At 43.5% G+C, this 17,264-nt stretch overlaps 1 protein-coding gene across 4 annotated transcripts in view; it reads right to left on the reverse strand.

Annotated features, from left to right (window-relative positions):
• The window catches only part of PLCE1 (phospholipase C epsilon 1), a 241,650-nt gene extending 227,722 nt beyond the window's left edge, over positions 1-13,928 (reverse strand). For 3 of the 4 annotated variants that reach the window (XM_054690581.1, XM_054690580.1, XM_054690577.1), the window contains exon 1: positions 13,796-13,928. The gene's annotated coding sequence lies outside the window, so the exon portion shown is untranslated. Of the gene's footprint in view, positions 1-6,339; positions 6,447-13,795 lie in introns of those variants that run through there. The other variant, XM_054690579.1, reaches the window with a different exon arrangement.
• Positions 13,929-17,264: the final 3,336 nt, after the last annotated feature.

A 17,264-nucleotide genomic window follows, 5' to 3' on the forward strand; every position in this document is an offset into this window, starting at 1 on the left:
TTTCAAAAAAGAGTATTAGTGTTACTTTTTTTAAAAAAAGATTTTATTTTTATTTATTTATACAAGCACTGGGTACAGTCAGAAGCGCGGGAGGATGAGAGAATTCACCAGAGCCAGAGCGGGGAGCAGAGCAGGCAGAAGGACCGAAGTACACTGCTGAGGGGGGCAGCGGGCGGCAGGAGAGGTCCATGTGCCATGCAGGACCCTCCCCCGGTGGCCAGGAAGCAGCCGGGGATCGAACCAGCACAGCAGAGGCTGCTGGCAGCTTCGCAACCCAGTGCTCAACCGTGTGCCACTGGGGAGGCCCTAGTGTTACTTTTTTATACAATATATCATTTATACCTTACAACTATCCTTGATAGGTGGTATCGTTATTCTAATTTTAGAGGATTTAAAACTGAATTGAGACTGGTTAGGTAATGTGAGATAAGGCTCACAGCTGTTAAGTGGTATTGTATTGATTTGCATGCATGTCTATTGATTCCAGAGCTCAAGGATTTTCTACCCAGAGTGAGAACCTTTCATGTTGAGGATCTTCAGTATTGAGGATCTTCCACAATCAGCTCTGAATTTACCTCTGCAACAGAAGAGACTATACTATGTATAGAGATAATGTTAGACATGCTTTATTTCATTTAATCCTTACCACACACCTATGCAGTGGTACTATAATTATGTCCACTTCATAGATACAGAAAGGGATGCATAGTGAGATAAAAAATAACAATCTGGGGCCTCCCTGGTGGCACAAGGGGTTAAGATACAACCTATGAAGCTGTCTGCAGCCACTGCAGCACGAGTTTGATCCCCCAGCAGGCCAGGGAGATACTCACATGGCACAGCAGAGCTCGCCTGTCTCATCTGCTGCTCCCCTCAGCATTGTACTTAGGTCAATCTACCTGTTCTGTTCCCTATTCTGTCTGTAACAGGGTGGTCCCCAGGAAAGCGGGAGGTTCCCGGTTTCCTGCCCCACCCAAAAGAAGGGTGTTGCTGAGAGAGAGAAGAAGCTGAAGAGACTGAGGAAGGAAGGAAGCAGGATGGAGAGCAAGAAGGAGTCCTGGAGGAGGCACATGGAGCCGAGAGACACATGAAGAAACTGCGCTTGCCTTTTGGTCGTGGACTGGGTGACACAGATGTGGGTGAGATTCGTGGGGAGGTGACAATGGCGGTTTTTGTCTTGATTTTGATTTTGCTCTTTTCCCTCCAGACTTGTCTGGTTGTTTCTGATCCTTTTCTGTGGGTCCCCACTGGAAGATGCTTTGGACTTGTGGCAGGCTTTGGGGCCTTTCTCTGGGCCAATCCCATTTGGATGGAGTTTTACCCACGAGGGGACGGGTAACTTTGGGTGTTTGATTTAGAAACTAGATTCTTTACCTTTCCTGTATTGTTTCCTAATTGTATTAAAGTTCCTTCCCATTAAAGTCTCATATGTTTTGTGTTGATGCGGTGGATGGCAGAACCCATTTAGAGTAGGCAAGTTTGTGGGGTCTGAGCTGTCCCACTCCCTGCCCTGTACCATGTCTCTGGTGAATCCTCTCACCCCCCCCCCAACATCTCTGGCCTGTACTCCAGCTCTTGTATGCATAAATAAATAAATCTTTTTTTAAAATCTGTAAATAAAAAATTCTCTTAAAAATTTTTTAAAAATAGCTTAATTAAGGTTACCCAGGTAGTAAATGGTAAAACTGGATTCCAAAACTGGGTCTGCCTGATTAGAGAGATATTTGGGAGGGAGAATGGGCAGGAAGTTCATACAATCAACATATATTTATTGAGCACCTTTATCACAGTCTCAATATGTGATGGGGCTGAAGATAATGGAAGTGAACTCTGACAAGAGTCCCTGCCCTCGGCTGCATGGATCATACACTGCATTGGGAAAGACACTGAAATGAAGGCAGCAGATGAGGAGCATATAAAGAAGGAACAGCTCCCAAGTGCTAAGAAACCACTGAGTCAGAAGGAGTGATCTTGGAGAGCTGAGGTTTTTGGTCTCAGCAAGACCATCAATAGAGGCTCTAATTCACTGCAATGGGGAATACAGGAGAAAAAGCTTTGGGAAAAGATTGAGTTCAATTTGAGGCATGAGTTTGAACATATACTGTTGCCCAGAATATGCAGCTCTAGAGCTCAGAATGAGGAGAGGGTAGCAGATAGGACTGGAATTGTTGATATAGCGGTGAAACTCAAGTCATGGAGGTGAATGTCAAAACTCTAAGGAACCCTATTATATACCCTGTCTGCCTAGTCAACTAATGCTCTCCTGTGCACAAGCCTCCTAAAGATTGCTTTACATCTTCCCCAGCAAGAACACCTTTCCATCCTTTTCATCAAGCCATACCCTGTCTCAGTCATGTCCTCATTCTGCATAAGAAAACTCCAGTCCAGAGCTCCCTCTCCTGGACTCAAGCCATTTAACAGCTGGCCAGAGACAGCAGTTTCTTGGTAAGGACATAGAAAATTTCAGGTATCTGTGTGCTGTCTCCTTAACTGGACTAAAAGATTTTTGATGGCAGACTGTGGGCATGAAATTAGGAATACAGTACACATTCACTTTATACAACCAACCAAAAGTACGCAATTTAAAAGTGTAGTAATGCAATAAATCAAGAGCATAGCATTCTGTGAACTAGTTACTCCAGATGAACCTGAATGCCTTCCTCAATACAACAGTAACCAAAGTCCTGGGCTTTCTCCCAAGTTTCCCCCAACTCTCCGCACTGAATAGAGCTGGTCACCAGGTAAGCATTTGTGGTCTTCCCTTGTGCATTCTATTTAAGATTTATTTATTTATTTATTTATTTATTTATTTATTTATTTATTTATTTATTTATATAAGCACTGGGTCAGTCAGAAGCGCAGGAGGGTGAGAGAATCACCAGAGACAGAGCAGGGAGCAGAACAGGCAGAAGGACCGAAGTACACTGCTAAGGGGAGCAGTGGGCAGCAGGAGAGGTCTGCGCGCCATGTGGGACCCTCACCTGGCAGCAGCGGAACAAACCGGAGCTGCAGAGGCTGCAGGCAGCTTGAGCTGCAGAGGCTGCAGGCAGCTTCACAACCCCGCGCTCAGCCACTGAGCTATCAGGGAGGCCCCTCCTTGTGCATTCTAGTCTATTCCGTGAGATGTGTTGCCTAAATCCCCAGCTGCTCTTGCTTCTAAAATTCTTCAAATTGAAAAGACATTTCTTCAGAAAGGGACAAGGGTGAAGACCTTTTTTACTTGAGAACACGCCATGGGCCAGCAATCGGAAGTTTTTCTCTCCCATCAGTCAAATCACAGAATTTTAATCAAATCCTTTCAACAGAATTTGTCAAAATTTACAACTTTTAAGTGATTCCTCATTCATGATGCTTTACCCTACACTTCCATAAATAAATAAATGTCTGAAACACTGAGAAAGGAGGCGAGTCAGTGACATATTTTTTCACAAATGATAGAAAGTTTCAGGTTCTTACCTGCCTTGCTACCTGACTCAAGCAAGCTCAGGTGGGTTGAAGCCCCCTGGGAATCCTGCTCAGCAGAAACCTCCAGCAGCCAACTCCTGACACATAAGAGTGACTGAAAATGACTGTTGATTGGTTGACCATTGAATGGATAAGAAAGGTTGGGGGAAAAAATGAGACAGGGAACGCCAAGTGCAACATGTGAGTAGCAAGAACATGAAGATGCCTAAGGTAAAGAAAGCACCACTTCCTACATCAAGGCTCAGCTTCTCCTCAACTTGTCCACAAAGACATCCACACAATAGCAAAATCTTTGAATCAGTTTCTTAGTCCCACAGCTGTCCAAAGCACAGGTACAGTCTTCACCACTTGCTATTTAAGTTTTATAACTGCTTCCTAGTTTCCTTTCTATGCACCTTAGGAACACCTTTTTTTTTTTTTTAACCTTTCACCTAAAGTAGTCTTGACAGTGGATTGACCACGCTAGATTCTAAGGCAATGATGCAGCATAAGCTTTGGCTTTCAAGTTTGCTGTCCTGCTATTTAACATCCCATTACTCCAGAGAGAGATTCACATTCTGGAATTCTCAAGGAGCATACCTAACCCTCTAATGGTAGTTCCAATTCTGTCTCTCTTAAGAGGAGCAAATGGAAATAAGAGTGACTGAATTTTTTTTTAAAAAAAGAGGCATTGAATTTTTAACTCAAATAAAGAGCCCTAATTAGCCAATCTATGGTGTACGCTTCAACCTTTCTTACGCTCACATAAAAGTGTCCTCAGCTCCTCAGTACATCTGGAAGCTGCCCCTGTCACTCTCCGAAAAGCATAGGGTAGGGGTGGGGGACCCCTTGGAATTCAATCTACACATACCCTGAGCTGCAAGCTAATTTTAATATCAGCCTTTGATGACCATGGGTAGTGTTAAACACACATTTTAAAAATCCAAAGTACATTCTACATGGGTTCTAGATTAATATCTATTTTAGAGATAAAATTTATTAACAAAATGATAGTAAACTTCCGCAGGGTGCAAACATGGTTTAATAGGGAACAAAATAGGAAATCAGTTAACACACTGCATCTGTAGGTTAAATGTGAAAAAAAGCACACAATCATCTCCAAAACTACCTTTTTTGGCATTTGAGAAAATACAACTCCCTCTCATTTTCTTTTTGAAATCCAGGAATATAAAACCATTTCCTCAAAGTGATTTAAGGTATTGCAAATCAAAAGCCAACATCATGTTTACTAGTGAACATGAAAAGTATTTCCATTAAAATCAGGAATAAAATAAAGAAGTTTAATTATCCTCTCTCAGTTATTAATGTTCTGGAAGTTCTGATTTAAAAGATAATCAATGTTTGTGGATTTTATAACTTGACCTGAAAGCTCAGGAGAATCAGGTAAATATGTAAGCTGATGAAATAAAAAAACATAACATTTTTAAAAAAACAAGAAATATATGATTAGCATGAAGACTACAAGAAAACTAAAATGAGATATATAAAAACATGGTAAATTAAGAAATATATGAATATGAAAAGACTAAATACTGTGATGTATTCATTTTTCCTGAATTAATATATAGGTTTATTATACCGCTATCAGAATCTCAGTGGACTTGAGCTTTTAACAAAATGTTTCCAAATTTAATTTGCAAGAGTAAACAAAGAAAAATAAGGAAAATTTCAATAATTATAATGAGAGGGAACTTGTTCTATGTGATGTTAACATACAAACCTAATATAACTAAAAGTGTAATATTTATTCAAAAATTTACAGATAGGTATCTTAGACTTAAAACTTACACAAAAAGCAATTAGATATTGTCTAGGATTTTCCAACAAATATATTATTTAAGGCAATTATACAAAATTTATGAATATAGAAAGGAAATTAATTTAGAAAACTGGTTGTCTTTAATTCACAACATATAGAAAAAACTGATTTCAAATGAAAAGCTGAATATAACTAAAAAGCTAAAAGGTATAGTTAATTAAAGAAGTAATAAAGACAACAAATTTAAAGGCCATGGAAATAACTGTCAGAAAAATACAGACCATCTGGACATATGGAAATTAAATTTGGGGGTTTTATTGAGAAACTATTATTTGAAATCATGTCTTCTCTTTCTTTTTGCACACCCATGAAAAAATCCTTCACACTAAGAGTCAGCTTACTTTGCCTTTGTGTACATGGATGGCCTGACTGCTTTTATAGTCTGCTCCCCTTAAATGCTTGGGGTCTCTCTCTGTGTACCCCTAGCAGTGAAACACAACTACTAAATGTCTAACAATAGGGGAGTAGGTAAACCCTCTACAAAACCACATGGTAGAACGATATTCTGCCACTGACATCAAGGTTTGGAGACAATTAGTGGCACTAAAACACTTTATTAAAATGTCAAGCAATAAATCCAGGACCCAGATTATGTTTTTGGTATTATGTATTTACAGTATGATATCAATTCTGTTTGAAGCAAACACAAGTCTCTGTTCTGCCATTCCCTAGCTAGGTGGCTTGGGTCAAATCTTCAAGTTCAGTTCTTTCAACTCTAAAAATGAGAGGGTAACACTTGGATTCCCTTCTTTCAAGCCCTCAATTTTCATTATTGTATGACATAGCATTTCATAAAAAAGCAATAAATGAATCATAAACCGATGCATACTGTCTGCATTAATAATCAAAAGACAGACTTGTATTTGTTAAAAGTGCTTTGGATTAAAGATTCTTTTAACTCCTATATCCTAAATAGATGACATTCTTTAGACCTGACTGCTTAGATAGTGAGAATTCATTAGAAATATGCTGCATGGCTAGAAATAAGCACACTCTCGGTGCTCTGTAACGAATTTGATCTGGGCTTGCCTGCCTGAGCCTGGAACATACTTCACCTGTTGTTGGGTATCCCGTGACTTGGCATCGGTGAACCTGGCTCCATTCACAGTCAATAAAGGGTAATCAAAAACCTAGATCCAAGAGATGTCACAGGAGAACACACAGGTTGTCTGAATGCTGTGTTGCACTGACAGAGAAAGAAAATCACATTCTGGAATTTTTTGCACATTTATATATCCTCTATGCACAGCTCAAAAAAAGTTCCTGCCTCCCTCTTGTAGATTCAAATGATAATTCAGCATATTTCTTTCACAACTGTCTTAAAATGTACCAACCCCTCCCACTGGGAATTTTGAAACCGTGTCAGGAACATAGTGAAAGACAAACCTCGCGCACAGTTAAACTGGCTGTGTAGCAGAGAAGTCAACAGGCTCAAACTCCAGCAGTTACCAAACTGCAGACCAAGTGAGCACACATTCTGCCTGTTATCCAAAGGTATTCTGCCCTTTGAGGGGCGGGGGCAGGGGTGAGGAAGAATACAATTTCATACCCAAAGTATTTAACTCCTGTGAGTTTTATCCACCTCTCTGAGACTGACAAGCCAAGCGATCAGACAGTGTCTCAATTCTTTCAGGCCAACATTTCATAGGTGAAAATAGGATCATCAATGAAATCTGAGTTTGTGTTAATAATAACAACAAATGAATTGTGACTTTCTTTAGAAATGACAGTAACTTGAACCAACTCCAGTGATATCCAAATTAAACTGTGTCATATGATATTTTAATCTCAGATGTGTATAGTATGTGCTCAGTCACATGTGTTTTCCCCAATGATTTTTTTCCATTCCTCAGATTTTCCATAGTCAGTGATATTATATAGCTTAAACCTAAAATGAAGTCATCAAAACAGACTCTCTCCTTGCTTCTGCCTCTTCCTTAATTCTGAATATAGCAACCTTGCCATTTGATCATTGTAATCTAGTTGCTCTCACAAAGCAACAAAAACACACAAAGGCTGGGACGTTTGTTATAGCTCTGAACTCCTTGCACATGCAATCACCAAACAGACCTTCCAGTGTTTTTATAGATGGAGTGCGTTTTCTTGGGGTGACCATGGAGCAGATCACTCCACAGAGCCAGCAGCAACACCCCACTAGGTAATAAAGACACAGGCCAGCAGCCAGCACTGTTTGCCAACAACGCTGTGAAGCTTAGTTGCCCTATTTATGTTCATTTTTTGCTCTGCTTTCAAAATTTAAACCTTAAGGGTAGAGAGCAAAAGATTCTAGAGTAACAAGTCTGTAGCAGAGAGCAATATTTTGGAGAAGGGAAGACTCAGGAGTTCACTCTGCCCCTTCCATCCCAACCCCTAGAACTGATAGGAGTGGGGAGGTAAAGAAGAATGGTCCTGCTAGTTCTGGAAAAGGAACCTTGCTTCCTTAGACATGTGGGCCTGCTCCATGAGAAGCAGCCCATGTTAATGCACCTGAAGTTACCTGTGGTCAGGGACGACGGGCATTTCAGTGACAACCAGGCTGAGAGAGGGGTATAGGAAGTAGAAGTCCCAGCTGCAGTAGCATCAGAGAGCAGAATCCATTGGCAGAAGAAAAATCATCATGAGAGGTAGTGCTCTGTTGATTTCTTGTTGTATAGCAGGCACTGTGCTAGCTTCTTTACATGAGTGACCTCATTTATTAGGTAGGTATTATTATTATCCCTCCCATTATCTCTGAGAGGAAATTGAGGCTCTAACAGACCAAGCATTTTGCACAAGCTCATATAGATTGTCAATAAGCAGTGGAGCCAGGATGTAAATGAATCCAAGTAACCTGGCTCCAGATCTCCAATTGTAAAATACAATTAGAGAAAAACTAAGTGATATTTCTTATTTATCCAATTCCTTGGGATAAAGATCATTAAATACAGTGCTTGAACTTCAGGATTAGTTCTTGTCAAACTCTCTGTTTCTCCAGCAATAGGACCCCCTTTTCATCCTAAATCAAAGGCAGAACCTCAATATATCAAATGAAAAAGAGCAGGACTGCTCAGAAGCAGGGTGAAGGGCTGGAATCCTCATTTCTCTCATCACCCTCACCCAAAAGAGGCCCCAAGCATTTCTGGAACATAGTCTGAAAACCACTGGTCCAAACCAGTATCACTCTGAATTATGTGCTTAGAGACAAAAGAAACATAGTTAGAAAACCAGTAAGAGCTAGCAAATAAATCAAAAGGAAAAGGCAAAAATATCCTTTCATTCACTGTCACAGAGGTGCCACCTCACAATCTGGGCCTGGACAGTAACCACCTCAAGTTCGAGCATGAGAGCGGCCAAAACGAGGTAGAATTCAGGGCTGGAGTGAGAGTCAGAAAAGAGGCAAATCCAATAAACAGGCAGAGGTGGGAAGCAGAGCCAACTGAGTGCCAGGGCCAGCGGTCTGTGGTAAGCGAGCGAGGCTGCTGCAGGAATAGAGGTGGGAGCGTGAGAGGGAGGGCAGCACAGGAACTGCTCCCCCAGCCAGCGTCCTTAGGCTTCAAGCTGTCCACACATATTAAAGGAGGTAGCAACAGCAAAAACCCACCACATACTGCAATAACCAGTTTATGGGGAAAAAGTGCATGGCCTTCCTTCTCACCAACCCACATATTGCATTTTCCTTACACACAGCAACATACTGTTCAATGGCTAATACTGTTAGACTTAGCAGAGAAATGCCTGCATCTGGAAGCAGTGTGGTTAACAGTGAAGAGTGCCAGACTGCTGAATTCACATTCCATCTTGACCCTTTACTAGCTGTGAGACCTTAGTTAGGCAAGTTACTTAAACTCTCAGTGCCTCAATTTCCTTCTCCGTGATATGCAGATAATAAAAGTACCTATCTCACAAGGTTGTGAGAATGACAAGTTAATACACATGAAACACTCTAAAGAGTACCCAGCAAAGTTCACCCTCAATGCTGGCTGTTATTCTCTTATTTTGAGAGTTTTCATTTCACCTCCTGACCACTTCTTTTTTTCATTTTTCTCTTCCATTCTATAGTAGCTTCTGTTTGCTGCTGTGACAAATTAATTATATTACATTTAGTGGCTTACACAGTACAAATTGTTATCTTGTATTTCTGGAAGTCAAGAATCTGAAGTGAGGTGGCAGGATTACATTCTTTCTGGACACTCTCAGGAAGAATTTGCTCTCTCGCCTTTCCAGCTTCTAGAGGCAGCCTGCATTCCTTGGCTCTTGGTCCCTTCCTCATATTACTCCTACCTCCTGCTGGGGACCAATACGCTAAGCCTCTCTCTTTAAAAAAAAACCTTTACAATTAGGTTGGGCTCACCCAGAAAACTAGGGATAATCTCTCTCTCAAAATCTTTTTAATGACATCTGCAAAGTCCCTTTTGTTATGTAAAGTAGCATATGTACAGGTTCCTGTATTAATATTTGGACACCTTTGAGAGGTCACTGGCATTATTCAGCCCACTACACAAGCTTCTCCAAAGTCAATGATTAAAGACCAGCAAGACTTAGGTGGGTCCAATTTAGCCATAACTCAGTCTAAAACTTTCTAGTGAGCTCAGTTAAAAGCTACTTGGTTTCATCCAGTGAAAAGAATGCCAGTCATTCGTTTTGGGCAACAAATCCAGAGCGCAAAGCACAGTAGCCAAGAGAATGGACTCAAGCCAGCCTGCTCTGACTGAATGCTGGCTCTGACAGTTTTTCTGCTGTGGTTTTAAGAAAGTTACTTAAACTTTTAGTCCCTCAGTTTTCCCATCTTTAAAATGGGCATAATAATGGAGATCTATATGTTCTTATCCAAAATCTGAAGGGCAACTGTGATTCAGAAGCTTTTGGTTTTTTTACACTGGTGGGACAGTACAGGTGCCATGGGGTCCACAACCAACATGTTCATAATTTCTTAAACACAAATGACTGATTCATTTTCACCAGGGGAGAAAAAATTATAATCACATCACATCAGCACAGACCAATTTTGTAGCCACACTCAAGAAAACCAGTTTTCAGATTGCAGGTAAAGAATACTAGATGGTTGGTACTTACTGCCTCATGCTGGAAGGATTAAATGAATTAATAGATGTACAGTGCTTAGAATACTGCCTGGCATGTAGTAAGCACAATACATATAAGTGTTAATCAGTAACAAATGCAGTTGACCCTTGAACAACACTGGTTCTGGTTTGAACTACCTGGGTCCACTTATATGCAGATTTTCTTCTAACTGTGATTCTGCAATCTCAGATTCAACCAACCACAAACAAATTGAATCCCAGGATGGGGAAACCCCCCTACAAGGGACTTGAGAATCCTCAGATTTTGGAATCATAGAGGAAGGTGGTCCTGAAACCACTTCCCCCAGAGATATGAAAGGATGACTGTAGTTATACTCAGTCCTAGGGTGGGTGGAGGGGTTGGGTGTTGGCACACCTGACCATCACATGCTCATGGTCAACTCTACCATTATTTTCTTTTTCTTTTTTTTTAAAGATTCATTTATTCATATGAGAACTGGGGTACAGGCCAGAGGTGCAGGAGGGTGAAAGAATTCACCAGAGATGAGCGGGGAGCAGAACAGACAGATGGACCGAAGACACTGCTGAGGGGAGCAGAGGCGAGTCAGGAGAGGTCTGCTGCACCATGTGGGTTGCTCCCGGCCGGCAGGGAATCGAACCAGTGCTGCAGAGACTGCGCACAGCTTCACAGCAGGCGCTTAACCTGCTGTACCACCAGGGAGGCCCTACCATTATTTTCATCTAAAAAAAACTTTCCAGGAGACAAAACAGAAAAATTTTATTTTATAACTAAATTTGGTTTGGAAATCAGTACTTCGGAGAAGAATAGGCATTAACTCTTTAGAACAATATTCTGGGGCAGAATTTCTGAATGATGGAAATGTTCTTCATGATCCAGTATGAGAACAAGTACCAACTATTCAATGTAGCTCCCGAATACTTGGAAAGTGGCTAATTTCATTTAATTCTAATTAATTTAAATTGAAATGTGGTTTGTGGCTGCCATATTAGTCAGCACAGCTGTAGAGGGCTGTGTTCCCAATTTGGCCCAAGGAAACCTCTTTAAGCCATAATGAAGATGAATTACAGTTTTAAAAACAAGCCCAAGTTCTGTACCCTGGGAGCAGAGAGCAACATATGATACATGAGAGTTTTATCTTTTCTTGGCCCTATCACTGACTCATGGCAATGTGCATCTTTGATAACTTCTTTTTTCCTCTACTACCCACTCTTTCATCTCCAGCTCTTTTCTTGGGACCCCTCACAACTGGGCCATATGCTTCTCAGAGCCCACATTAATACCTCCCAGCCCTTCTTCAGGAGAACTGTGCTTCCCAATCAAATTCTAACTTCCCTTGACCATGCAAATTCCCACTTGTTCAATTCCAAAGATCTCAATGAAACATCAGGAGGAAAGCATCTTGATCATGCACATTCATACTGTAAGCTGTTATAGCTTCTCCTTCTGCATCCAGTATCTTGAAATTTTTGTGTCCGCCCCCGCCCCCCAGTCATCCTCACCTCCAACAGAGGTAGCCCAGGTAGGGAGGGGCGTCCCATAGTGGCTGCCTGCCAGCCGGTGTGTGGAAGGTGGGGACTAGCTCTGTGCAAACACCTCCTTTCACCCACATGGGAATCATTTCAGAGTCTCTGCTTTAGAAAACTATACTATCATGCACAATTCTTTTTAATCTTCCTTTATTCGTTTAGAAATTTGTAGTTAACAAATCAGACATCAAATGAATTTTCAAAAGTATACCACAAAAATCTAGAGTAGGCTGTGACTAAGAAGGATTGCAAATAGAGAAAACCAACCAACTTCATTTGAATCTAGCTACACCACAACTCACTTGAGCATGGAATTTTTAATGGCACAGGTCAAACTTGGGACAGATCCAAGGAGCTTATGTTACTAGAAGGACGGGAAGAACATCCCTCCAGCTAATCTCACTTCTCACTTGATCCCAAGGCATAGACCACAGATGATTATTATACACAGCTTCTGGGTATAGAGAAAATTTCCCCTGTGAGGTTGTAAATGGAGGACAATGTGAATGGCAAATATTATGCTTTTCTCCAAAGCCTTTTGATTATATCTCTCCCAAAGCAGAGATTTGTGAAGAATCAAACTCAAAACATTTAAAACCGATTCACAGTCATTTCTAGAGGGTCTTCTAGGTGCAAGCACTGCTCTAAAAAAGCTACAGTAAATGTCTTCAATAGGGAAAATGAGACGTGTGCACAAATAACTTCACAGAAAGGAGAAAGAGTAGGCCAGTTAAAATACTGCAGGAATCAGAGTACTGGAAAGGTGAGTATTTGGGGCTGGGGGAATCACAGAAGGCCTCACAGCAGCAACAAACTCAGTTTAAAGGATGGTTAGGATTTACAGTGGTGGAAGTTGGGGAGAAAGGGCTATCACAAAGTAAAAGGACCGTCTAGATGAAAGCATGGACAGGCATTCTTCAGTAAGCATTTGCAAAGACATGGCTGCAAACAGCATCCAGAGATCGTCTACCTCTCTGGTCCACCGTAGGACAACCGGGCCCCCATACAGGCATCTATGGGGTCACCTGCATTCATTTCCCAAAACAGGCTCTCAAAAATCGTCCCTTTTGGCCTCAGCAGTGCTCATTCTGTGGCAACGGCCCCACCCTCTCCCCAATAGGGGGTTCCCACAAGAAACAAGGGAACGAATTAACCTTACAGATATCTGAATGACCTATGGGTACATTCTGTATAATGCAACTAAAACTATAAACAAATAAAACCTTTTTGGTGAAATGAATCCTACCGAACACCTATTCGGGAAGCTCACTATTTAAAATGATGCTGCGCTGATAAATCTTGAAACGATAAATCTTTCTTACACAGCATAACTGGTTGAATCAGTTGAACCAAGGATCTCACGACTAAATTACCAAGTCAGCGGTGGGGGCGGGAGGGGACACCCCTAAAGGTATACTGTGCATTTAACATTAGCCAGGACGGAGGACTTCTAACTCAGTTACTCATTGTCACAGCATTAAAGAAGTTGAACAAAAAGGCGTCGCCATGCTTCCAGTTAGTGACCAGCTAGAGTGGGACCAGGTCCAACATCGCATTTCCTAGGACTTGCTCTAGATACATTTCTCCAGAATAATCTGAGCACCTTCCTTGAAATACTGTTGCTAAGTACTGCCCCTCAGGAGTTTACATTTTACTTCTTCGCACCGGCCACCTCCACGCCGCACACACAGCATGAGGTGGCGCCCTGAGGCGAACCTCGGAGGGCAGGCGTGCGGGGCACCCGGGGGCTGTCCAGCCCGGTGAAGGCTGGGCGCGTCCCCGGGGTGGCGGGGGCGCGCGGTGGGGCGCAGGGGGGTACACCCTTCCGCCAGGTTGGCGGCGTCAGACGCTGCCCCTGGCGGGGCTACCGGGGCCCGAGCTCACAGCCCGTCTCTGCCCGTGTCCACGCTGCAGGAACCGAGTTACAGAGTCGCCTCCTCACCTTTCCTCTGCTAGCCCGTCGCGCGGAGTCCCCAGTGCAGCGCCCCGCGGGGCGCGCCGATGGCTAGCGGCGTCGGGCGTCCCGGCTACTGTGTGTCAGAGGCAGGGCGGCTGCCAGGAGGCGCGAGAAGCAGGCAAGTGCCCGGGAGGCAGAGCCCGGGGCGCGCCCGCCCCGCGAGCCCGCCGGGGTCCGCCGCCCCCGCGCCCGCCCGCCCCGCCGCGTCCCCGGTGCGCCCGCGAGGGCGCCGCTGCCTCGCTCCGCGCCCGCCGAGCTCTGCGCGCTGCCCGGACGGCTGCGCGGGCGGCTGCCGGGCCCCCGCCCTGGGCTGGGCTTTCCCAGAACTCGCCAGCCCGGGTGGAGAGGCCGCGAGCGCCGCCGCGGGCCGCGGGGCGTTCGGGGGAGCGGCCTGAGCCGGGCCCGCCCCCGGCTTTCGGGAGCGCTGGGAAGGCGCGCGCGGGGGGCGGACCCCTCGACAGCCTCGCTGGCGGCGGGCGGCGGCGCGACCCCCGCGCGGCGCTGGAGGGGCCGGGAGGGTTGCGGGGAGCCGGCGAGAGCGCTGCTCTGGGGAGGGCGTGAGCGCTGCACGCTGAAGGCCCCGGGGATTTAAGCCACCCCCACGGGACTCCCTGCGTGGCAGACATGGAAACTGAGGCTCATGGAGGATATTTTGCTGTCTAAGGTTACTCTAGGAAGTGGCAGCACCAAGTCTCGAAATTCATTAGGTCATTGGTCCATTTAACAAATATTTATTGAGCGCCACAGTGTGCCCAGGCGGTGCCAGGCTCGTGCAGGTAACTCTGTTTGCCCCTAATAGTTGCCCTCGAATGCTGTGGTTTCCGAAACCAGCGCTCTTTCATTCTGAAGCAAACTTGGAGATGGTCACAGCTGCCAGAAATCACGAATCATTCCTTAGCCGCTGGAAGAGTTTTTGTAACCAGCTGGCAGTCTCAGGAGGGCCTGGGACCTGGAGAAAAGTGGAATGCTCATCTCTTCCTTTTCCCCTAAACCTGTGCCTCTTCCTTCTGTCCCCCTTTCTATGCTTCCATAGTTCTGACCTCTCCTCCAACGACCAGGGGGACCCACTTCTGTGGCTAGTATCCCTTACATTCTGTCCTCTCCTAGGAACAGAATCATCCCTCACCCACAGCCGTGTTCTTCAACTCTCTTCTGTGCAGGAGTATTCATTTTATTTTATTTTATTTTATTTTATTTTATTTTGTTTTGTTTTGTTTTATATATTTTTACATCATTTTTCATTTTTGCACAATGTATCCATTTTCATCTTGGTTATAGTCCCCATACAATTCCCACCGCCTTATTTTGACTGTAACCCCTAGTGTGTCTCTGGTTTATAGTTGCTTGTTTATTTTGATTTTTACTTTATTATAGTTAGTCTTTTTCCTGGTTCCTTATTTAGGTTTTCTAGCTTCCTGCTATGAGTGAGACCATCCGGTGTTTTTCTTTTTCTTTCTGACTGATTTCTCTGAGCATGATCCCTTCCAACTCCATTCATGTTGCTGCAAATTGCATGAGTTTATCTTTTTTGATTACTGAGTAATATTCCATTGTGTATATGGACCTCATCTTTGTGATCCAGTCATCAGTTTTTGGGCATTTGGGTTGTTTCCATAGCTTAGCTATTGTAAATAGTGCTGCTATAAACATAGGGGTGCAGATGCCCCTTTGAATTAATGTTTCTGTGTCCTTTGGGTAAATACCTAGGAGTGGAATTGCTGGATCATATGGAAGCTCCATCTTTAGTAGGTTGAGGAATCTCCACAGAGCTTTCCATAGTGGCTGGACCAGTTTTGTGCAGGAGTATTCCTTGACTCCCTACTGCCTTCCGAATTAACTCCCCAGGACAAGTGCTGGTTCATATGGAGCACCCAGCATGGTGAGTCTCTCACCACAACTTTACCTGTCTTGGGCTGAGCTCTACCTGGAGCATCACCACTTCCTCCCATACACTTCCCTCTGTTCAAGTTTGACCCTTTTTTTCAGGTCCCTCTTAACAGTGACCTCCCCTTTTTTCAGCCTCCAGGGCATAGGAGAGGTTGGAACAAGAATGCACGGGAGAGCACCAGGGAATTCTGCCTATACGAAAAATCTGCCAGCCTGCTCCTTAAACTGTTTTTCTGTTTTCTCACCACTAGGATTTTAATGAAAATCAACATTACCTCCTCCCTTGAGAGCTGGTTTTGGAAAGGTCTCTGTAGAGGACACTGAAGAAACTCTTTGTTCATTAAGAGCTGGAAATTTTAGTGATAGAGCAATAGGGAGTGATTATTTACTGCAATACTTGAGCCTACACTGTCCTGGGCAGGTGAGTGGAGGAGCCAGGAAAAAGGAAGCATCACCAACGATAAACAAGGTAGGCTTGTTATTTTATATGGTTTTGTAATTCTTTTATTGAATTTAGTAATGTCAAACATCACCAATCACCTGATGACCCCGAAGATGAATTATTTTTTTAAACTGGGCGCATGGGAATTAGATTACTACAAACCGATGGATGCATAGCAGTTAACATTGAGCTTTCCAAATGAGTCATTACTGTAAGTAATCAAAGCAAATCTAGGTCCACTAAGCAGAAAAGTATCTGAGTGTGATAATCAACATCACCCCATCCTGGAAAAGATCCTTCTCCAAATCTTTGCAAAGAGAGCAGGTTCAGATCAATGTCCTTTGCTTACCCCCTCACTCCCTCCCTAAATGAGGCTGGAGGGAGCCCTGTCCCTGAGGCTGCCTCACCACATTGGAATGTCTGAGCTAACAGTGCTTCCAGAGGGTTCATTTCTCCTCTGAACAGCACTGCCCAGACTTTCTGGAGATTTTAATTCACTCCCCAACCTCGCCAACAGTTGCACACAAGGTGCCTTTTTTACACCCTGCTCTCTGTTCAGTGAAACACACAGACCATCTCAGGGGAACAATGGCCCCATTCAAGACTTTTTCAAAAGTGCAGCATATAACCTCCATGCTGTGGGTTGCTGCCAGCCATTATCTGGAGGAAGAAAGACTGTCAGATAAAGTGCTGCGAATTGGAGCACTGAACAGTTTCCATGGAAAAATTCAGCTTCAATAAGCTAAGTTATGCATCTTGGTCTACAAGTCCATTCAGTCTAGTCAAAAACAACAACAACAAAACCCCCAAGATACAATGCTGTGGAGACTTTACGTAAATATGGTGCATCTATGTTTGAAATTTCAGAAGCAAGCCCACATCTCTTTTGACCTTGTTACATAACAGTCTCCATTTGATGGAAATTGATTTAAATAGGTGATAAACATTGGAGCTAGGGAATTTAGTAGTAAAATCATTTTAAGTAATGGACTCATCTTCCTACTTTCTTTCTTTCTCTCCTATCCTGCAATTTTTCAAATGGGGTAAGGATAAGGGGGTGGTCTCTGACTCCATGGGTATTGCTGCCAATGGGAGGCCCCACACCCCCTACTGCACATAGAAAAA

Source organism: Talpa occidentalis, unplaced genomic scaffold (assembly GCF_014898055.3).
Source record: "Talpa occidentalis isolate TD23 unplaced genomic scaffold, MPIMG_talOcc4v2.1 talOcc4.8, whole genome shotgun sequence".
NCBI classification, from domain to species: domain Eukaryota; kingdom Metazoa; phylum Chordata; class Mammalia; order Eulipotyphla; family Talpidae; genus Talpa; species Talpa occidentalis.